General features: G+C 42.6%; 1 long non-coding RNA gene across 1 annotated transcript; it reads right to left on the bottom strand.

The window, feature by feature from the left end:
• Positions 1-5980: 5980 nt before the first annotated feature.
• On the bottom strand, positions 5981-9212 carry LOC114049381. Its single transcript, XR_003569867.1, has 3 exons — positions 9016-9212; positions 6734-6855; positions 5981-6240 (listed from the first exon to the last, which is right to left on the bottom strand). It is a non-coding gene; the product is annotated as an uncharacterized LOC114049381 (long non-coding RNA).
• Between the last annotated feature and the right edge of the window lie 14515 nt (positions 9213-23727).

Genomic DNA, 23727 nt, shown 5'->3' with positions numbered 1-23727 from the left:
AGAACTAAATAGATATTGTAAAGGTATGGAAGGAGTTGGCTCATACAAAAATGACCTGGAAAAAGCCAGCAGCCCAAGAACAACAAGTAATAGGAGAAAGAAGGAAGGACTGAGCTACATCAAAGTATCTTAGAGCAAAAGATACACAATGTGATCAATGACCCACCTTCTCAAGAACTCCTGTCTCCTGTCTCTGGATGAGTTCTCCAGCTTTTCTTCCTGGTTCCCGTCTATCTACAGACATTATAATATAATCTGTTTTGTTACTCAGATATTTCCAGTCACTTGAATTTTGCCTTAACCACAAAGAGGCCAGAGGTGAACTATATGTGTGTATGCATATGCATGTATATGCTACACATATATACCTACACATATATACATATATATACCTACACATAAATACATATACACACATACAGCGTGCATATATATATTTATATACTTATACATATAAATGTAAATTAAGGCACAGAGTTCAACCTCTATCCAACCTCTGCCTAAATGTTAAATATTCTCTTAACTGGAAGCTCAGAGTGACTGTAACAGAATCCGTAATTTTTCATCTAAAATATACTCTCAGAAGCTGCAAAGAAAGGAAGCACACAGAACTTAAAGGTCATTATATTGTTCCTAATTAAGTTAACAGGGTGCTCCATTAACATACAATGTAATGGATAGACCACTGGACCTGGAGCCAGGCAGACTTAAGTTTGAATCCTGCCTCATACACTTAATAGCTAGTCATGAAACTCCTCTGTGCCTCAGTTGCCTCATCTGTAAAATGAAGGAGTTAGGCACAATGACTTCTCAGGTCCTAAATCAATATAGCTAAGAATTATAGATAAATGCAACTATTGAGATCCTCTGGTTACTAATCCTCTGATTACTAACTAATAATCTTCTGATGACTAACTTCAAGTAAGCCACAAAACAAAGAGATATATACTTGCCAAAGGTGTTTATCACTACTGTGTATGATATTCTGAAGAGAGTCCAAATGAAAGAATGATTCTCCATTAATGGTGAGGTCCCCTGGGTGTATCTATTTGTGAATGTCACTGACTGATTGCATCAAAGCCCAGAACATTACAGAGTCTTCTCAATCAGAACCAATTATCCCCCCCCAAAAAAAAAAGAAAGAAAGAAAGAGCCTAATAATCCATATAAGAAATACTAAGTGGATGAAAAATGGACTTCCTCAAATAAGACACTCCATCTTCTGACTCGGAGCATTTTCGCTATCTGTCCTCCACACCTAGAACTCTCTCCCTCCTCATCTCTGCATCCTGGTTTCTCTGGTTTCCTTGAAGTCCCAGGTAAAATCTTACCTTCTACAGGAAGTCTTTCCCAAAGTCCCTTGAAGCTAGTACCTTCCTTTTGTGGATTATTTCCAACTTATCCTGTATATCGTTTGTACTTAGTCGTTTTCATGTTGTCTCTGCCATTAGACTTTCAGCTCCTTGAAAGCAGGAACCATCTTTTACCTTTCTTCATATCCCCAGTGGTTAGGACAGTGCCTGACTCATGATGGTCTCCTGGTAAATGTTTATTGACCTACTATGATATGCACTAGGAAAGCCAGTCCATTGAGTTACTACATCAGTACATATATCTGGAACAGACCCTGAAGGTCTTCAGAGTTGGGCCCAAACTGAATAAGAAGAAGAGAGAGGGTGGGATTGCAGTTGGGAAAACTGTTTAATATTTTTAAGGGTCCTAAGCTGCCCCTTTGGTATAGCAGATAGTAGCCCTGGCATCAGGAAGACATGAATTCAAATCTCACCTCAGACACTTCCTAGCTGTGTGACCCTGGGCAAGTCACTTAACCTCTAGCTGCCTCAGCTTCCTCATCAATAAAATGGGGATAACAATAGCACCAACCTCTCAGGGATTTTGTGAGGAAAGACTGAGATATTTATAACGTGCTTCATAAACCAGGAAGCACTATATAATCACTAGCTATTACTACAGATCATCATCATCATCATAGAATGAGACTTCCAACATGTTCACCCCTCTAGCATGGGCAAATTCTCTGTGGAGAAGCTACAGAAGAATAGGAACAAGAATTACAAAGGATGAGAAGGTTGAAATCTGCTCCAGTAGAGTGACTACCCACACTAGTAATATCTCAGAACTCTTCAAATATTGTAGTAAATTAACTCTGTCTACCCATCACTGAAGTAACCACACGAGGTAAAATATGATGTCAACCACCACAAGGAAACGAAGGGGTTGGGGATAAAAATACTTTAAAATATAACTAGAATCAAGGCTATCCGTAACAATTGATTTTTTCAGTCAATCTGACTCTTCAGGACCCCATTTGGGGTTTTCTTGGCAAAGATGCTGGACTGGTTTGCCATTTCCTTCTCCAGTTCATTTAACAGAGGAGGAAACTGAGGCAAACAGGGGTCAGTGACTTGCTCAAGGTCACACAGCTAGTAAGTGTCTGAGGCCACATTTGAACCCAAGAAGATGAGTCTTCCTGACTCCAGACCCAGCACTCTATGCACCATGGCACCACCTAGCCGCTAGATAACTGTTGATGGACTAGTGCTGTTTCAAAGAGTGGGCCAGTAAAAGATAGTTTGACTGGTATCGTTAGAGTTAACTTTCCTGCTTCCCTCTTCTTCATTCTTACTTCCCTGCTCTGCATTCCAACCTCCTTATAAGGTAATTTAGAAAATACCTTCATTTTACTGGTCCTACAGAGAACTGGGAAGGCAGTCTCACACTGGTATCATATTGTCTCTTTATCTAAAATGCTATATAAGGTCAAGCCTTGAGGACCTCAGAGCCTTCAGCTAGAGTGTGGCTAGCCCACCCCACCTCCAACCCCTCTGTTCAGACCACTTAAGTCTTACAGGCCACATGCCATGGCTGTCCTGCTAGCAGCTGCTTTCCTCCTCCTCTTGGGAGTAGCAGGAAAGTTTGTTAAAGCTATCTCTGTGTGGGATAATGTATTTCATCTGGACTGGATTCCTATGCACTGCAGAGAATAACTAGTAAAACCCACTACCTGAAAAATATTTCCCTCTCTAGTTAAAATACACTCCAAATCTGTTAGGACTTCATTCCTTTAGTTTAAGATTTTATACAGGCCTGTAGATAGAGTGCCAGGCCTGGAGTCAAGAAGACTCATCTTCCTGAGTTCAAATCTGACCTCAGACACTTATTAGATGTGTGATCCTGGGCAAGTCACTTAACTCTGTTTGCCTCAGTTTCTTCATCTATAAAATGAGCTGGACAGTGAAATGGCAAACCACTCCAGTATCTCTGCCATGAAAATCCCAAACAGGGTCACAAAGAGTCAGACATAACTGAAGAGCAACATACATGTGTGTATGTGCTTATATGTATATAGGTATATGTGCATGTATAGGTGTGTAAGTATAGGTAGAGATGTAGATATACATCTGGGTATATATGTATTATTTATGTAGATAGGCATACATATGGGGTCAGCTAGGTAGCACAGTGGATTGAGTGCTAGACTTGGGATCAGGAAGACTCATCTTCCTGAGTTCAAATCCAACCTCAGACACTTACTAGCTGGGTGACCCTGGGCAAGTCACTTAACCCTGTTTGCATCAGTTTCCTCATCTGTGAAATGAGCTGGAGAAGGAAGTGGCAAACTACTTCAGTAGATATTCAAATGGGGTCACGAAGAGTCAGACATGACTTAAATGACTGAAGAACAAAAACAAATTAAAATACAAACATGTCCAGCATGGGTTACACCCCCTAAACTGTTATCAATCATTTATCCCTTAGAGTAAATGAGTTGTCTATCCTTTCTTTCAAGATTTTGCAAAATGTAGAACAGAAGGATTCTTAGTATCCAAGAGAGAAAGTATGCTACATCACTGAGAGGAAAAAAGGATGGAGAATCATGAGGCTGGGAACCCAGAATTTTACCTACTTCACCATTTTTCCTAGAGCTGGCTTTAGCTAGAATCATGTTTTGGGCACCAATCCTAACAAAGCACATGGTACCACAATTCATAATAGAAAATTAAGATACTTGGTTCGAATGAGCCATTTTTAAAAATCCCTTAATCCCTAGAAAGACATAGATATGATGTATAAAATTAAACACGAAAAAATGCCATTCAATCTTTTTTAAAAGCTGGATTTGAGAAGCAAAACTCCCAGAGAGATAGAGCTGCGTTTTAATATCTGGATCCTCTAGAGGGATACAACTTTCCCCAAGGTACCAGAAATAGATCTTTAATGTTAATTAACATGTACCGAGAGCGTTGTTCTCCAGGTTGGTGGAAAAGATCAACCCACAGCCCAGCTGGGTGGATTGCCGGTGGGCTCTCAGACGGAGTGAATTTATTTACAAGCCTGCCTTACGCTTAACAGGTACTAGCTTCCTGTGGAAGGAACTTCTGCTTTAAGAGACTAGGTAAGATTCACCCCTGTGAATGCATGCAGAAAGCAAAGAAGGCTTATTATTACGGATCTAGCTAGACGACACCTCAGGGCCACTGAGGCCTAGGAAACTCGAGTAACAGGCCCGAGGGAAGCTCAGTGTTATCAGAGGCGGAATTTGTAACCAGGTCTTCTAACTCCAAAAGTCCGCACACCTTCCTTTGTACCACACTAACTCTATATTTATTTAGATAAAGTACGTTGTTATTCAGTCATGTCCAGCTCTTTGTGACCCCATTTGGGGTTCTCTTGGCAAAGATACTGGAGTGGTTTACCATTTCCTTCTCCAGCTCATTTTACAGATGAGGAACTGAGACAAGCAAGGTTAAGTGACTTGCCCAGGGTCACACAGCTAGTAAGTGTCTGAGACCAGATTTGGAGTCAGGAAGTTCAGAAACTCAGGCCTGGAATCAGGCCCGGTGCTTTCTCTATTGTGCCACCTAGCTGCCCCCATAAAAGCACTAGCTGAAGGAATTGGGAACTTCCATCTGGAGAAAAGACGACATATTTCTTTATTTCTTTGTGAGATATTCTAGACTCCATTCTGTCCAATAAAATTGTTTGGTGAGGCAGAAATAATAAGAACCTTGAGAGGAAGTGACCACACTATCACTGAGTACATATCCAGTCATTTCAGTCATGTCCAACTTTTCATGACCCCATTTGGGATTTTCTTGGCATAGATCCTGGAGTGGTTTTCCATTTCCTTCTCCAGCTCATTTTAGAGATGAGGAAACTGAGGCAACAGGGGTTAGTGACTTGCCCAGGGTCACACAGCCACTAAGTGTTTGAGGCCAGATTTGAACTCATCTTCCTGGCTCCAGGCTCAGCATTCTATCTACTGCACCACCTAATTGCCCCTAAAGAGATTACAGAACTGTCCTATTATACCGTTTCTGTCCTCATCCCACCTCCATCACTTCTACCCATAGTGGGTGAGTTACAGATGAAACTTGAATGTCAACATTTTGAAGGAAGTGTGATGTGATCTAGGTCCCAAGATGAAGGGTATAGTAGGAAGGAAAGAAAGAAGAAAGGAAGGAAGGAAGGAAGGAAGGAAGGAAGGAAGGAAGGAAGGAAGGAAGGAAGGAAGGAAGGAAGGAAAAGGAAGGAAGGAAATAAGCATTTATTAAGCTCCGAATCTGTACCTGGCACTGTGCTAAATGCTTTACAAATATTATCTCATTTAATCCTCACAAGAACCCTGATAGGTAGCTTCTATTATTATCTCTATCTTACAATTGAGGAAACTGAGGCAGACAGAAGTTACATGACTTGCCTAAGATCACACAATAAGACTCTGAAACTGAATTTGAACTCAGGTCTTCCTGACTCCAGGCTCAGAGCTATATTTATTGTGCCATCTAGCTGCCTCTATATAAACTGTTCAGTCCCTTTTTCTTTTTTCAATTACAAGCATTTTTTTTTCTCTTTCTATCCACCCCTAATCCAGGATTTTAAAAAATTTAAAATTTTAAAATTAAATTAAAATTTAAAAATTTTTTAAATTTAAATTAAAAAATACTAAAAGCTTTGTCACAAATACACACAGTTAAGCAAAACAGATTCCCACATTGGCCGTGTCTAAACATGTCTATCTCATTTTGCATTTTGAATCCATCACTTCTGTCAGGAAATGGTTATCATAGATCATTATCAGTCCTTGAAATCATGGTTGATCATTGCATGGCTCAGTGATCTTAAGTCTTTCCAAGTTGTTTGTCTTCGCAATGCTGACGTTGTCGTACAAATTGTCCTCTTGGTTCTGCTCATTTTATTCCAGGCATGGGGGACAGCCTGTGCAGAGACATGGAAGAAGAGATGGCACATCTCATTTTATATATAGGGCTACTTTGTTTTGAGCATATAATGCATAAGGTTTGTAAACAGCTTGAAAAAAAAAAGGTATTTTAAGTGCCCAGACAAGTTACACAGTAGCTCCTACAGAGACTCTGAGGGCATCATATCAGAAAAGAGCAGCAGCCACTTCTAAATAAGAAATTTCCAACTTCGCTCAGCCCTGTGCTATTAATTGGGAAAATGGCATCTGGGGGTTTGGGAGCAACAATCCTTCCTTAGGCCACTTGGTGGCGCCAAAGCAACATCAAAACCCTTTCTTTGTGAAAAATGTTACCCACATCATCACCTGGGAGATGTGCACCCCTGCCCCACTCCTTCCCTTAGGTATTGGGGGGAGAAAAAAGACCTGAGTAAAATGGAATGCATTTTTGACCATGAACACTTCATTGCCTCATTAAAATTCATTTTTAAGGGAATTTCATTTGTTTACCTTAACATTTTTTTCGTGAGGCACAAGGAAGTCACACAAAGTTGTTTCTTGGAAAGTACAAAAGCTCAGGCTTATTTTCCATGCAGAAGCCCGTTCCTGAGAGATGTGAGCACTTGCTGTTTCTATGTGGTTAATAAGAATGGACAATGAAAAGCCACAAATAACAATTTGGATTAAAAAAAAAAAAGATCTCCTTGGATGTATTGATCAGATTCTGCCTCCCTCAAAGGAGGCACTGAGTCGGAATTAATGCAGTGAAAAGAGCAGTCCAAACACCTCAGTTCAAATTCAGGCTCCATCCTTTACTCCCTGTCTGACCTTGGACAAGTCAGCTAACTTCTCTTGGTCTCTGTTTTTCATCTGTAAAATGAGGTGGTTGAACCAGGTAACTCCAAAAGTCCCTTCCCGATCTATATCCTATGATCCTATTATGAGTGGAGCAGACCGTCACGGAAGCTCACAGGCTAATGAGGGAAAGAACATGCAAACAACTGTGTACAAACAGGATAAGCACAGAATAAATTAGAGATAATCAACGGAATGAAGGCACTGACACTAAGTAAGATCAGGACAGGTTTCCTACAGAAGGTAGGACTTTTGGTGAGAATGGAAGGAAGAGAGGAGGGAGAAATATTCCAGGCAATGTGAAGAAAATGTGCCTGGGAAACCCCAACATGGGTCCTCTGATCTCCAGAGACAAAGAATGTGCCAGCCTCCCTGTACGGCTCTGAACTGGGGCACTCCTCAAGTAGTCCCTATAAACCTGAGCTGCCTGGGATATCTGGCCCCATCCCATGTCATCAGAAATCCCCAGAATCACTCAAATTTAAAACATTTTTCAACTGCCTCAAATATTTGAAGGATTCTGAGGGCAGAACCTCCTAGTTGGTCCTGGATTTACCTAAGAATGATCATAAGTAACATTTACATCTTAAAGAATGCAGAGAGTTTTACATACAAGGGTCTCACTTGACCCTTACAACAACCCTTTGAAGTCAAGTACTGCAGGTGTTTTAACACAGTTTCAGACAGTGTAACAAGTCTCAGAGCTGAGCCTCGGCCAGAGAACTAGGCAGAAATGGGGGTCAGGGACACAGTCACCTTGGTCTTTTTCCCTTGACTCCAAGCCTAGCATCCTGTCACACTGTATTTTCACTCTTATATGTTAAAAAAAAAAAAAATCTCCCAGGTGAAGACTTCTTTCATCAGCACAGTCCTTTAGAATGTAAGATACTTTTGTTATCATTGACTTCTTTTTTCAGTTGTGCCTGACTCCTTGTGACCTCATTTGGGGTTTTCCTGGCAAAGATACTGGAGTGGTTTGCCATTTCCTTCTCCCGGATCATTTTACAAGTGAGGAAACTGAGCCAAAGAGGGTTAAGTGACTTGCTCAAGGTCACACAGCTAGTAAGTGTCTGGGGCCACATTTGAATTCAGGTCTTCCTGATTCCAGGCTTGGCGCTCTATCCACTGCGTTACCTAGTTACTTTTAGTCTCTATTAAAAAGAAGGCATGGTTCACTTTCCACCTACCTCCTTCTACCTCTTTACGTGGGAGCAATAATCAAATCAACACTATCACTGTTCCTGGATAGGGTGGGTCAATTAACTTTCCGACCTAATCTAGAAAGTAGGACCATGGTATTCAATTCAATTCAAAAAGCACCCAATCTTTTAATGCATGGATGACCTCAGAGATCTAGAGAGCATGTCTAAAGGTACAGGTCATAAACCAGCCATTCCTCACCCTGTGCAATTCTTTTCCAAGAACCCCTAGAAAGACATGACTGAGCTGACGCTCCTGGGTGTCCCCTTAGACGGCCCGTCTGGCCCATGGGGTATTCTGTAACCATTCCTTTTTTTGGCCCCAGTCAATTGTGACTTGGCCGGACCAAAATACTCTTTCTTGGCCACCTCTCCCCTAGGTTACCTCACACTATTAGAATATGAGCTCTTTGGGGGAGGGGACTATCTTACTTTTGCATTTGTATCTACAGTACTTAGTACAATGTCTAACACATAGCAAGTTTTAAATAAATGTACCATCCACTCAAAGTGGGATGGTAAATCCTATCTCATTTTTAATGATGACTTCTTCAAAAATTCTGGTAGCCTTTAAATCTTGCCATCTGGGGAGTCTCTTGGCCAGAGAGGGGGACCACAGATCTCCTACCTTTCCTGGTTCCTACTGGAGGCAGGGTGGAAGACATGAAACACTCAGGCTATCTTGAAGAGATGTTACTTGGGCACAGTGCTGAGGCTGTATTAATTTTAAATGCTCACTTTTATGTTTTCCAGCTGTTAGAAATAGAGCCCCTTGGACCCCCTCAGCAGGGTTGGGAAGTTAGCCCAGGCAAGCTGCTGCAGCCCATTGCTTTCCCAGTTGCAATGCCGAGTGTAGTCTTGCTCTTAGTAACAAAACTAAGTTCGGAGTGGAAGAAGAATCGTTTATTACTGTTCTTGCAAGAAGCGGGTGCACCCTCTTGTGGGAGACGCACACTGTACAGAAGCAGGAACCAGCTTTTATCTTCCTGAACCGCCCATCCCATGTTCTTCCTTGTCATGTTAGTCCCTCCCAGTTCATGTGTCCCATGTTCAAAAATGGCGGCTATCTGGGGGTGACACACCTCGGGGTGTGTCAGTTAATATTCAATAAGCTTATTAAGCAAGCACAGTGGAGAAAAATCGTTGCCCAGTCCTTTACCCTGACAAGTTGCAACCTGTTTAGCCTCCAGGGCTCTTTCTTAAGGAACTAGTTGTTTGAAGAATATTTGGGGCACTTTCTGATTGGCTGAGGGACTATCCACAAGATCTTGGAATTTCCTTGTTCTGCTGTGGAAGCCTGACTTCTAATCCTTTCCCACACAGTTTAGATTTAGATACACAAAGGGCAGAGGGAAATGTGGAGGGAAGAACTTTAAAAACACATATACACCATATTTTTGTGTGGTTAGGAATTTGGATCAGCTTATGAACCAAGTAAAAATCTGTCCCAAGCCTCCAATGCTCCAAGAAGTACAGTACGGCACAGCCTGTGAAAATTCCTTTCCTTTCCAAAGGATTCCAAGGGAATCTGTGCCCTCAGGAAGAGTCAGAAGCAGGAAGGGTACATCAAGACATGACTTGGCTAACGCTTCTGGGTGGCCCCTTAGACGGCCCATCTGTCCCATGGGGCATTCTGTAACCATTCCCTTTTTTGGCCCAGGGCAATGTCTACTAAAACATCTTCCCTGGAGAAGACAGAGCCTGACTCTGCCCCAAAGAGCAGGGGAAGAATGGGTCGGAAAAAACTACAGTGCCCAACCTTCCCCGTTTTGGATTATGTCATACATGGGTGAACTCCCTTTCTTCTTGAGTCATACATAGAAGGGAGTGTCGCTAAAGAATTTCTCCCCAGGATTATAAATGATATGGACAACAATATAAGGACGATTCAGTTTTTGTTGGGTGTGCCTTCTGTTAAATGTTTCTTGTACTGGGGAAAATCTCTCAGATCTAGAGAGAAATGAGAGGGTTGAAATAGATTACCTTAAAGGTCCCTTCCATTCTTCAGTATATGTCTGCCTCATGGAACCCCTGGTTTTAGTCAATATTCAGCACCTTCTCCAGAAAGCACTTGCCAGATCCCAATCCGCAGTACCTTCCACTCCCAGATTCCCTTGTATCTCCTTTGTATGCATTTTGCATTTACCTATGTATATGGGTTACCTCCATTAGAATAAAACCTCCTTCATGATAAGGATTGTCCTGCTTTTGCCTTTGTTATCTCCAGCTCTTCCCACAGAGCCTGACATATACTGATGATGATGATGATGATGATGATGATGATGATGGTGGTGGTTGTGGTGGTGGTGGTGGTGATGATGATGTTCAGTCACTTTAATCATGTCCAACTCTTCATGATCCCATTTGGGGCTTTTTTGGCAAAGATACTAGTGGTTTGCCATTTTCTTCTTCAACTTATTTTACAGATGAAGAAACTAAGGCAAGCAGGGATAAGTGACTTGCCCAGGGTCACACAGTGTCTGAAGTAAAATTTGAACTCTGGGAGATGAGTCTTCCTGACTCCAATCGGAGTGGTCTATCCATTGTGCCACCTAACATGCCATAGAGTCCAATAAATGCTTGTTGATTGTTTTACAGATTAATATGCAGGGAAACTTGGAGCAATTGGGAAAAGCCCAGTCATTCTGCCCTCAGGCACTACCTAATCTAGAAAGAAGCACCATGGCATTCAATTCAATTCAAAAAGCACACAATCTTTTAATACATGGATGACCTCAGAGATCTAGAGAGCATCTCTAAAGGTACAAGTCATAAACCAGTCATCCCTCACCCTGTGCAATTCTTTTCCAAGAACTCCTAGAAATCTTCCTTATTGGATCCAACCAAAGCCCTGGGAACCTTCCTCTAAATCTTTTTTTACATTCTGTGGGTAACACTACAAGACTGTCATTGCCTACTTGTTACCATTGCTATCAGCATGTAATCAGACTATTGCTTTTTCCAATTATACCTATCCATCCACGTCGACTGAATACTTTTACACCAGCCCTTGTATGCAAATCATCATTGGCAATACACCACAAATAGTCTTTGGTTATATACTACACTAAGCTGCAGTCTACTTAAGCCTATAATATAATTCTCCATTGCCCTTGGAGTTGCCCATGATTTTGATTCTTTGGAGACTATGGTATTCTTGAGCTAGGTTGATGACACAGTCTAGCCTTGGAGTCTGGAAGACTTTTCCCCATCCCTGTTAATTCTAGTACCTTCCCTCTATTGCTTATTTCCTATTTATCCTGGGTATAGTTTGTTTATGCGTGATTGTTTTCACATTGTCTCCTCCATTAGATCAATCTCAATAAAGCTCCTATTATGAGCCAGGCACTGTGCTATGCACTGGGGATACAAAGAGGCAAAAGAGGAGGTGATTGAGGGCAGGAGCTGTCTTTCGCCTTTCTTTGTATGTGCAGTGATTAGCGCAGTGCCTGGAATATTTTTGTTGTCCTTGCTGTTCAGTCATTTTTCAGTCATGTCTGACTCTCTACGACCCCATTTGGGGTTTTCTTGGCAAAGATACTGGAGTGATTTGCCATTTCCTTCTCCAGCTTATTTTGTAGATGCTTATTGATCCACTGTTTGAATCAATCCTGCCCGGACATTTTGTGATTCTGGAAGTTACTTAATTAACCCCTTCTCAACTTCAACTTCCTCATCTGGAATATAGTAACAATGACAGCATTTACCCCATCTGAATATAGGTAAATGTTAGCAACTATTATTTTAGAATCTTCATGTGCTTATAGTTTGATGATTATTTGGGGGGGGCTGGGGAATGGGGTTAAGTGACTTGCCCAGGTTCACACAGCTAGTAAGTGTTATTTGTCTGAGGTCGGATTTGAACTCAGGTCCTCCTGACTCCACAGCCCGTGCTCTATCCACTGTGCCACCTAGCTGCCCCTGATGATTATTTTTTTAAAAAATCATTTGACTAGGTAGAGCAGAACAGCCTTAAAGGCTCTCCCCCAGCAAGGCACATCCCATGCATATGTTAAGATCATGCAAAATACTTTCATGATGCAACAGCAGAGATAACTTTGTTTGACAATCCTCAGATTACGAATACCAAGCAAAGTATAAAACAGGGAGCTATGAACAGCTCACTACAGGTATCTGCCACCGTTGTGAAGGATGGCTAGCAAAAAGAGACAAATAGAAGAGGTATTCCCCAGGGAAAGATTTTCCAGATGTTCCTGTTTGCAGATGATATTGTGCTGATAACAGCAAGCTCAGGAACACAGCATCCCTTAATGAGATTCATATATACTCAAGAAGGGGGAAGGGAAAGGGAACCATCATTTATTAGGTACCTACTATGCTCCAGGCACTTGCTAAGTGCTCTGCAAACATTACCTCATTTGATCCTCACAACAACCTTGGAAGGGAAATGCTATTACTGTTATCCTCATGTTACAGTTGAGAAAATTGATGCAGACAGAAGTTAAGTGACCTGTCTAGGGTAACCCAGCTAGTATCTGAGGCTGGATTTGAACTAGAGTCTTCCTGACTCCAGACCCAGCACTGTACTGCCACACTTAGTTTAGGGGCAGTTACACCTCCCTAAGTCCTGACCACCATGACTGTCAGGTGCAGTCATGGATATTCTCTGTGAGTAAGGCAACAAATAGGAATTCAGTCCTTATGTACTAAGTATGGGGAAAGGTAAGGAAATGAATGAATTGATGAATGAATGAAAAAGAATTTACTCAGCACTTACTATGTGTTGTTCTATGTACTGGAGATACAGATGTAGAAGTGAGACAGTCCCTGCGCCCTCAAAGCCTTAGGTTCTAATTGGGGACAACAATAAATACGTGGCAGCGGGGGCCGAGGAAGTATCTTTGAAGTTATCAATACAGTGAGTTGATCTGTACCACAGTCAGCTGATACGTCCTAGGTTACTGAGCCCAGAACAAGAACTGGAAAGTTGGGGGAAGGGCATGTTTGTGTAAGAGTTCAGCCTCACCACCCACATAAGAAAAAGTAAATGAACAACGAATGCCTATTGTCCAGATTATGATATACGGGTGGAAGGACAGCCCAGGGAGTATGTATGTGAATAGATGTCATTTGGAAAATGGTATCAATAATAGCACCTACTACATGGGGTTATTGAAAGACTCAAATAAGATAACAGATATAAAAAGCTTTGCAAATATTGAGGCACTACATAAATGTTGTTCAGTCTAATTCGTAACCCTGTGGACCATAGAACATTAATACTATCCATGGGGTTTTCTTTCCAAAGATACTGGAGCTGGGGGGCAGCTATGTGGCACAGTGGATAGAGCATCAGCCCTGGAGTCAGGAGGACCTGAGTTTAAATCCAGACTCAGACACCTGACATTTACTAGCTGTGTGACCCTGGGCAAGTCACTTATACTCAATTGCCTTGCCAAAATAAATAAAAATAAATACTGGAGTGGTTTGCCATTTCCTTCTCCAGCTCATTTTTCTTTTTTACAGATTAGGAAGCTGAATCAAATAAGTGATTCACCCAGGGTCACACAGCCAGTATGTGTCTGAGGCTAGATTTGAACTCAGGTCTTCCTGACCCCAGTGTTATTATTATTATTATGTATCTGGAAAAGACATTGCAAATGGGCAATGAACTAGGCCCAGAATCAAATAGGATAAAGAGGATAGGCTGGGAAATTATATTATATGTTTCAACATCCCAGGCTGGTCCTTGAAACAAAAACTATCTGTATAACACCAGTATTCTTCCAGCATATGAACTGTCAGAATCCTCATGCCAAAACCACCCTTCTCTTTTTACTCTTAGGAGCATATCAAGAGATCTGATGGATGGCTTTAGGCTGCAGCATGTCATCTCCTTTTGGCTCTCAGGTCCCTGGGAAATAGGGGGAGCCCTAACAAATCCAAAAATCACAAATCCCTCAATGAACACTTGGCATTGGTCAAAGCAATATACTTTGCCAGAGGGTGAGATCAGCCAGAGTGCAAAGGATTGTGGTTATGCCAAGCTCACGGTATAGCCTGCTCTCTGGGCCTTAGTTCTGGGAAACAGGGTGTCTCCAAATATCCTGACACCTAGAATACAGATGGATGGCTTATGGGCCTCAGCCAAGGCACCACGTGCCTTTTTTTGGCCGTCACCCTAGAGATCACCCAGACCTGAACTCTTCTTTGTCTTATTCAACACCCAACAGGGTCTGTGAGCCTCTCCCTGGGGACAGCTTATGTCAGCAGCAGCTGCTGGTGTTGGTCCAAAAATATCGTTTTGTAAATGGCATCCCAGCTGTTTCAGCCTGGATTCCTTAGGGAAGCCACAAGGGAATCTTATCATGGCCCTGGGATTACCACACAATGCCCATGTGCTGAAGTATGGGGTTACACTGAAACATGCCCCTCCAGGACTGTGATCTCCACTTCCCCTTACCCAGCCCCCTCTGCCCAGCCCCTGACTCTACATATAAGAAGAGGTCTCTTTCAGAGATCAGAAACATTTCCCCTCAAACCTCATAGCAGATAGCCCTCCCCAGTGCCCACTTGACTTGGACTTAACAAGTTTTTTTTCTTTTCCAGCACCAGACTGGGCACTTCACACAACAATACCTCCCAAATGGGAGACTAATACTAATCCATCCCCAATTGTCTTGCAGTGCTTTGATGTCTCCTGGGACAGCTGCCAGGAAGGGTAGTCAAGTTACCCAGTGATGCTTCTGGAAACATGTAGTAGAGGGAGAGGAAGCCATACCCTCCTCTAGATTTACCACAAGCCAGGAAAAGTAAGACTAGTAATTGCCTCCTAATATGATATTATAAGAAAGTATATTCAGTAGCAGCAGTATTGTAAGGAAAATCAACTGTGAAAGTCTTAGTTACTCTAAAAATACAATGATCCAAGCTAATTCCAAAGGACCTATTATACTGGCCGCACGCCGACCTTCTGCCGGCCGTACGCCGGTACCCGCTTCTCTTATAAGAAGCACACTACCAGAGTCTTACTCACACTCGAGTCTTCGGTTCTCTGCCGGATAACCACACAGAGACAAGCCATCAGGAGGCGCCAACACCAGAGCTTTATTCAGAGGCCATCACAGCAAGCCATCATAGCAAGCCCAAGCAGCAAGGCCAGAGCAACAGGGCAGGAGCCAGGAGAGAGCGCGTGCGTGATCTGACCACGCTTGTTCCTAAATACCTACCTAGCCCCTCCTCCCCAGCCCGCTTACTAGCCAATGATTGAAGGGTCAGATACCGGAAGGGGCTGTCTGAGTTTAGCACACCAAGGGGAAGGGAGTGACGTAGGAGGCCAGGACCGGATACAGGGAGGAGGCATCTGGGAATGGCGCATAGACAAGAGTACGTGACCTAGGAAGTCAGACTCAGGAGGGGTCTGGGGTCAGTGCTGCACAAAGGGACCCAGGAAGTCAGGAAGGTCACAAGAGGCATCTGGGGATGAAGTTGCATATAGGGAGGGGACTAAGCAAAGGGAACTCAGTCCTCTGCCGTCCCACTCCCACGTGGCACCGCCCCTTGCCTCAGGAGCTCAAGCTCCGGCTACTTCCTTGCACCCAGCTCATCTCACAAAGCACTGCCCATTGCCTCAGGGCTTCTCTGAATCCAGCCCATCCCAGTTCACCACGACTCTGCCTACCACAGCCCCTGCCTCAACTTCCAAAATACCCAGATCCTACCCTACCCTTGCCACAGGCCCAACCTGGTAGCTGCCAACATCAGACAGTCCCTCACAACCTATGATGAAAAATGCTTTCTGAAAAATGTTTTCTACCTCCAGGGGGAAATCTGATGAACTCTGAGTGCAGATTGAAGCATACTTTTTTCACTTTCTCTGTGTTTCTTGCTTTTTATCTTTTTTTTTACAACATGTCTAATATTGAAATATATTTTGCATGACTTCACATCAAAAAACCCAAATATTCCATACATTCACACACCCAAAAAAAGTAAGTGTGTTAGAAAGTTGTGAAACAAATTGCTATGTGAGGTTCAAGGCTAAAGGCCATTACTAACTGGAGGCTCTGGGAAGAGAGATGGTATTTGGGTTGTTTGTCCTTTGTTTTCAAAGAGGGCCAATGGCATCACAGGGTGATGTGAATTGGATTTAAGTGAGGCAGAGCTGAACAGTCCTCAGCCTCACTCTTTCTTCCAGAATCACTGAAGTTCAGTGGCAAGACAAAGTCTAGATGACTGGTGAAGGCCGGGGATACAGTGGAACACTTGGGTGTCTTCAATGTCTGATCAAGCTCTAAGTACTCCACAATGTTCACTCAGCCACCTTCACAGCCACTGGAACAAACTGTTCTCACTTGCCCATTCCATGGGGAGGGGAGGGGAGGGGTGGGCAGTGGCGGGGGTGAAGTAAGTCTTCACATGTTTGGGGTAGACATTCCCCTAACTCACCAGTGGGTTTGAGGCCTGTCAGTTACCCTCAGCCTGGTTTAGCTGGTCTGCTGAGACATTTTTACCAGGATTTGGAATGCTACAGTTAACTGGAGCCACAGGCGAGAATTAAGCATTAAACAATAGATAGAAACTAAACAGGAGAAAAGAGATAGGGAGGGCATTCCAAGCCTAGGAAACTGTATGAGCCAAGTCACAGAGTTATGGAAGTCCATGGTACATTTGGAGGACAGAAAGGATTCCAATTTGGCTAGAGTGCAGAACACAGAGATGTGGCAGGTGAAAGAGAAATGACTGAGGAAAACAAAAGTTTGATCTTCCAAGCTTATCAATTTATTAAGTGATGCATTGCCAATTGCCTAATAAAGTGGGACCAGGCCCCTTCCTCAGCCTAGGACTGGACCCTGAACATAGAGCTTTTTATACATTAAAAAACAATTAAGACAAATTAATTAAAAGGAAACAATACAATTTCTCCAATTTCTAATTGGAAGAAAGATTAGGGACTTTCCAAGTTGGGAGGGGGAGAGTGAACAGGTACAACTCTCTAAACTCAGAAAAGGAGGTGTCCCACTCTGTAAACAATCAAAGGAACATGGAAACAATAATGGACTGATCAACAGGGGGTCTGTTTTCAGATAAAACCTATGGGCTGCGTGAGATGTACAACTGTGAGAAAACTCCTCGCATCAATCTTTGCATCCGACGGGCTTCTGGTCAGCATAACCAAGGTTCTTAGTTAAGGGTCTCTAAACAGCAGGGAGAGATGGTCCAGTTTGCCAGCAACACAGGGCTAGGTTCAAACAATGCAAGAAAGGTTTTCTCCTACAATTGAATAAAGTTTTCTCACAAGACAGAAACTGAACTAGACCCATAATTGAATAGAAAAAGAACTGAACTAGCTCCAGAATTGAGTCACAAGATAGAGACAGTGTGGTTCGCCCAATTTCCACAATTAACCACTTGCTGTCCTAATCCCCTCACTTCCCTCAGAGAAGGGTATAATATGAGAAAAGGCAGGGAAAGTAGGGTAGTATCAGATTGTGGAGAGCCCTGGAGTCTAGGCCAATAGTCTGAACTTGACTCAGGAAGCCATAAATCAATATTAAGTCCAGGTCTGAGCATAAAAACAAGATTACTCAGGCAGTGGTATGAAGGAGAGATACTGAAGGGAGGAGACATGGGGCAATGTGTAGAAGACTTATTAGGAGGCTTCAAAGATGATAGCATCATAGTGCTTTATCTCTTGTTTACCTAACTGAGAGATTTCCCTCTCTAGAAGGAAAGACCCACAAATAGGCCGGATCTTATCAACAATTCCACTGGATCCCTCCCATTTGAGAACCTCCAAGCTTCTGGCACCGACTTTTATTATTCTTGTTTTCACAGATAAACTGCAGAACAGGAAGGATAAGAAACTGTACTTGATCCAGTCAGTCACTGGGACCCCTGGGCTCCATGCTTTCATTACTCGTGATGTTATCCAGGCATAACGCTTGTGTGTGTTTGTGTGTGTGACAGAGATGAAGACACAGAGAGAGAGTGGGAGAGACAGAGAGACAGGGACAGGTAGAGTTACTTGGAAGGAGGCAGTAGGATGCCTTACTAGTACGAGGGCTGGATTTAGGGCCTGAAAACCTGAGTTTGAATCCAGGCTTTGCCACTTACCAGCTCTGTGACTCTTGGCAAGTAACTTCATCTCATCTATAAACCTCTGTCATCCCTTCCATCTCTAAATCTGTGACCTTATAACCAAATATAAACTTTATAACTTATAAACAAAATTGGACCTATTTAATGATGGTGCGACTGCCTGACAGACAACAATGGGAATTGAGTGGATTTGATTTGAGAGCAATAGTATCTGCAATGTAGGGTAAGGAGGCACTGTGGTTATTATAATGGAAAAGGCATGGGAGTCAGGGTTGGAGTTTCAGCCCAGTCCCGTCACCTTACTTTTTCTGAGCATCATTTCCTCATCCATAAAATAGGCATACTACCTACCTCACAGAGGTATTGTCATCAAAAAGGTGTGAATATTAAAGTGTTATAGAAATGAGAACTTTTAGGGGCAGCTAGGTGGCGCAGTGGATAGAGCACTGACCCTGAAGTCAGGAAGACCTGAGTTCAAATTTGACCTCAGACCAAACACTTGACACTCACTAGCTGTGTGACCCTGGGCAAGTCACTTAACCCCAATTGCCTAAAAAAGAAATAAGAACCTTTGTTTTAATTATAAGGTAGCTAGGTGGTACAGTAAATAGAGTGAAGGACTTGGAATCCAGAAGACCTTAGTTTAAATCTTGCCTCAGACACTTACCAGTTGTGTGACCCCTGGGCAAGTCACTTAATCTCTGTCTGCCTCAGTGTTCACATCTGTAAAGTGGGAATAATAATAATACCTCCCTCTCAAGGCTGTTGTGAAGATCAAATGAGATAAAATTTGTAAAGTGCTTTGTAAACTTGAAAGCAGTATGTAAATGCTATTATTATAGTGCTCTATTAGGGAAAACTACAGATTTTTACCCAGAAGACTCAAGAAAACTGTCTAGTGACAAGTATACCTACCTAGAGGCTAGGGCCTAATCTGAACCCTGTAATTTACATTAATATTGGACCTTGAGCACACCGCTTCCCTTTCCCATGCCTCAATCTTCCCATTTATAAAATGGGAAAAAACACCTCTAAGTGATACAAGTGACTAAAGCTCTACTCTTGTAGTCAGAAAGACTTTTCAAATCTGGACTCAGATGTTTATTGGCTGTGTGACCCTGGACAAGTCATTTAATCTATCTTAGCTTTAGTCTTCTCATCTGTCAAATGGGGATAATAATAGCACCTACACTCCAGGTTGTTTTGAGGATCAAACAACATAGCATATATGCATTGGGGGACTGGTACACACACAGTGTTTTGCGTCCTTAAAGTGTCATCTATACAGCTGAGAGAGCAAATGAATACCATCTGCTGGGATGTTCCCAATAGACCTCATTTGAGGTTGTGTGAATAAAAAAGATGCTATATGTTAAGTGGTTCTGGCCTTCAAAGGAAAAGAAGTAGAATTGTTACCTGACATCTCCACCAAGGCCCCTTCTGGCATAGGCATATTTTGCATAGCTGAGGCACTGTTCATTCGATTAGAGATTGGGCATTAGTCTCAGGGTTTTAATTTGGCTGTTCTCAATAAAGAAAAGAACCAGGACCCTGCCTGGGCTAGTTATACCTTTATTTCCCAGCATCCTTTTACATCTCTTTTTCCCCCCCTCCTCTCAGTGTGTCCCCAGCTTTGAAAAACCAGTTTAAGGCAGATACCTTTGTCTCTTCTTTTCACACACACCAAACCGTGACTAAGCAGGGGTTTCTGATAGGCTCCCCTGACAGCCAGCCAGCCACACTACAGTCATGTGGAAAGAATGAATCTTGTAACCTCTCCAGAAAGACATTAAAAAAAATTCACTAAAACAACAGCTCTGGAATTCATGTCCCTCCCTGGCTCCACTTTGACTGAGCTCATGGCTGGAGAGCCAGAGAGAAAAGAAGAAGTGGGGCTTCCTTAGCTTCTGGTCCTGACCACTGGAAAGGCCCACAGCAACACGCACAATTTTCGGCTATTCCATCCCCAGCCTGAAACCTGGGCACTGCCAACGCTTGCTCAAATTTTACACAGCCAGAGGTCACACAAGCATCATAGAATCATGGAGACCTCAGAGGCTATGTAACCTCCCCCTAGAACACCCGACAAGTGGTCATCAGCCTCTGCTTAATGACCCTCAGGAGGAAGGAAACAGCCCCACCAGGAATTTTTAACTTTTATGGTGCCATGGACCCCCCCTTTGGCAGTCTGGTAAAGCCTATAGACTCTTTCTCAAAATAATATTTTTGAATACTTGAAGGAAATGCTAAATTCCATTAGAAATTAGGGAGAATAAAGGTATAATTTTTTTTTCCTCATCCAAGTTCACAGAACCCCCTGCAATCTCTCCCAAGTTGATAGTACAGTGGAAAGGGCATTGATTCCAGACTCCAAAGATACAGATTCAAATCTCATCTCTGATATTTATTCCCCATGTGACCTCGGGCAAATCACTTAACCTGCCAGGGACTAGTTTCGTCATCTGTCAAATAAGGGAGCGAAACTAGGTGGTCTCTGAAGTTCCTCAGCTTTAAGTCTATGAAACCTGTGACCTCCCAAGGCAGCTCATTCCTCCTTTGGATAGTTCTATTGGGAAGTCTTATTTTATATTGTATTTAAATCTGCCTCTGAACTGCCTGTCTATTCTTCCTAGTTCTTCCCTCTAGGTCCATCATGGAACCACAGAACCTTGGAGCTAATGGGAACCTCAGAAAATATCTATTCCAACCCTTTCACTTTATAGATAAGGAAACTGAGAAGTGAAGAGATTGCCCCAAATCAGACAGCCGATTGCCATTAGGAGAAGGATTCAAACTCAGGTCCCAAGACTCCCAACACAATGGGAGCACATAGTACAATGTATGTTGAGTTAGCTTTGCCCAGTGGTCTTATTTTCTTGAGCTCTTACAACGCAAAGAAAATCAATGAGAAGAGAAAGAGGAGGAGGAGAGAGAGACAGAGAGAGAGGATGAGTGGGGGGGGAGGATGGGGAAGGACAAAGAGAGGTAGAGAGAGAAGGAGGGGAAGAGTGAGAGATAGAGACAGAGAGACAGAAATAGAAAGGACAAGAGAGAGAACAAGGGAGAGGGGGAGAGAGAAGAAGAAAGGGAGAGGGGGAGAGAGAAGAAGAAAGAGAGAGGAGAGAGAGAAGAGAGAGAGAGATAAACAGTGCTACAAATCTAACTTCCCCTACTGTGCCCCTCACTGACAACTCCTACTTTAGCCTTGGCAGCTAGCTACTTGTTTTGGGGAATCACAATTGTGTCTGACTCACTGCCTTTGAGGTAATGTGTCACTCCAGGAAAGTTGTTCTTGTGGATATCAATACGGTGTGTGCTGGTTTGTGGGGGCAGGGATGGTTAGACATTCATAGGATGGAACTTAGGTATTCAGATCAATGAGACTTACTGAGAGCAAATAAGATATGTGAAAATTTGCTCTAAGAAGTTGCAAGCATCTGCTGTACAAATTTGAGATGGCAAAACTGTGCAGATGTGCGTGTCTGTGAAACATATGCATACATGTGGCTTATATGCAAGAAATAGAGTCCAAAGTATGTATCTTCAGAGACAAAGGTTGCCAAGTCCCCTGCTTCCATACCTATTTGTTTGCCTGTCTGCCCCATTTGATTATAAACTCCTTGAGAGCCTGAACTGATTTTTTTTCTTTCTTTGTGTCCTCAGCACTTAGCACATTGCCTGGCAGACAGCAGGTACTTAATAAATACTTATTGGCTGACTGACACTTTGGTTCGATGGATCATAGAGCTAGAGCTGGCTTTGGGGAGCTGATTGTTAAATTTTCGATGTGAACTTGTGTACTTCAGAAACAAATCTTTCTCAGGGCTTGATTTATCATTTTGTTGATTGTCTAGAATTAAAGTGATGGATAAAATGTGAGTAATGCAGATTAAACTTAAAAGTATATCATGCATACATTTCTCTCCTTCCACCACCACCTCAAATCGGTTATTAAGCATTTATCAAAACATTCCTGACTATCTAGTGCAACCCTCTCATTTTATTCAAGAGGAAACTGAAATATAGAAAAGCTAAATGATTTGCCCAGTCTCTTATCCTCTCTGAGGCTCTTTTTCCTCATCTGTAAAATGGGAATGATGATAATAATAATAATACCTTTTATGCCTCCCTCTCATTGTGCTCCTGAGGCTCCAATGAGTTGATAACACAAAGAACTTTGCAAACTTTAAAGCCCCTTTGTTCACGTCAGCTATATATGATAATTAAGGGAAGCTCATGGCAATAACTCTGTGCTTAGTAGTCAACTTGAATCCATGCGGAAAATGAACTGCTAAGAACAAGTCAAATGTACCTGGGTTGTTGCTATTATTGTTCAGTTGTGTCTAACTCTTCATGACTCTATGTTTTCTTAGCAAAGATAATGGAGTGGTTCATCGTTTCCTTCTCTGGAAACAGAGTTTAAGTAACTTGCCCAGGGTCACACAGCTAGTAAATATCTGAGGCCAGATTTGAGCTTAGGTTTTCCTTCTTCCAGGCCCAGTGCTTTATCCACTGAGCCCCCTAGCTGCCTCCAACATAGGTAATAAAGTCCAAATGAGATATGGGAAAATATTCTCTGAAAAATAGCAAACATTTACTATACAAATGCAATGTGGCAAAACTGTACGTATTCACCACACGTATGAATCCTATGAGTGTATAAGTCTAGGGAAGAGAGGGAAGTACTGTAGTCCCATAAGGCATCCAGGCCAGCATGCATACAGTTTGACCCAAAGTGCTAGAGAAGAGCTACCTGCACAGTAATCATAAATAGGGGAAGGACTTTACTGGATAAAAAGAGGACATCCAGGTTGTTGTCCCAGGAGGCTCTCAAGCCAAGCCCTTCACCTGACTGGAACAACGGGTCTGGTCTGCCCCAGTCATATGAAACCTGCTCTCTTTTGTTCAGTTAACAAGAGGGGAAAAGCAGACCAGTTTGTTAGAAGGGAGCTGCTTCCTTGAGGTGTGACCTGCTCTCTTGAAGAGTAAAGGAGAGATGTCTAAGAAGAAATAAATTAAATAAATTGCACCCCAGAGGCAGAGCTACGCCTAATCATGATAATCTCCCATTTGGAAGAGAATCTTAGGTTAGAGGGAACTTAGCATTCATATCAATCATTGCATATTTATGAAGCACCTACTATGTGCCAGGTATTTTGCTAAGCGCTGGGGATACAAAAAGAGGCAAAAGACAGTCTCTGTCCTCAAAGAGCTTATAATCTAATGGGAGAGAAAACATGCAAACAAATACATGCAAAGCAAGCTACAGACAGAATAAATTGGAAATAATTAACAGAGGGAAGGCACTGGAATTAAGAGGGGTTGAGGAAGGCTTCCAGTAAAAGATAGGATTTTAGTTGGAACGTAAAGGAAGCCAGGGAGGTCAGA

This window comes from Vombatus ursinus, unplaced genomic scaffold, assembly GCF_900497805.2.
Source record: "Vombatus ursinus unplaced genomic scaffold, bare-nosed wombat genome assembly UNPS02014798.1, whole genome shotgun sequence".
Classification (NCBI taxonomy): Eukaryota; Metazoa; Chordata; class Mammalia; order Diprotodontia; family Vombatidae; genus Vombatus; species Vombatus ursinus.
This window is presented reverse-complemented; position numbering and strand designations above follow the sequence as displayed.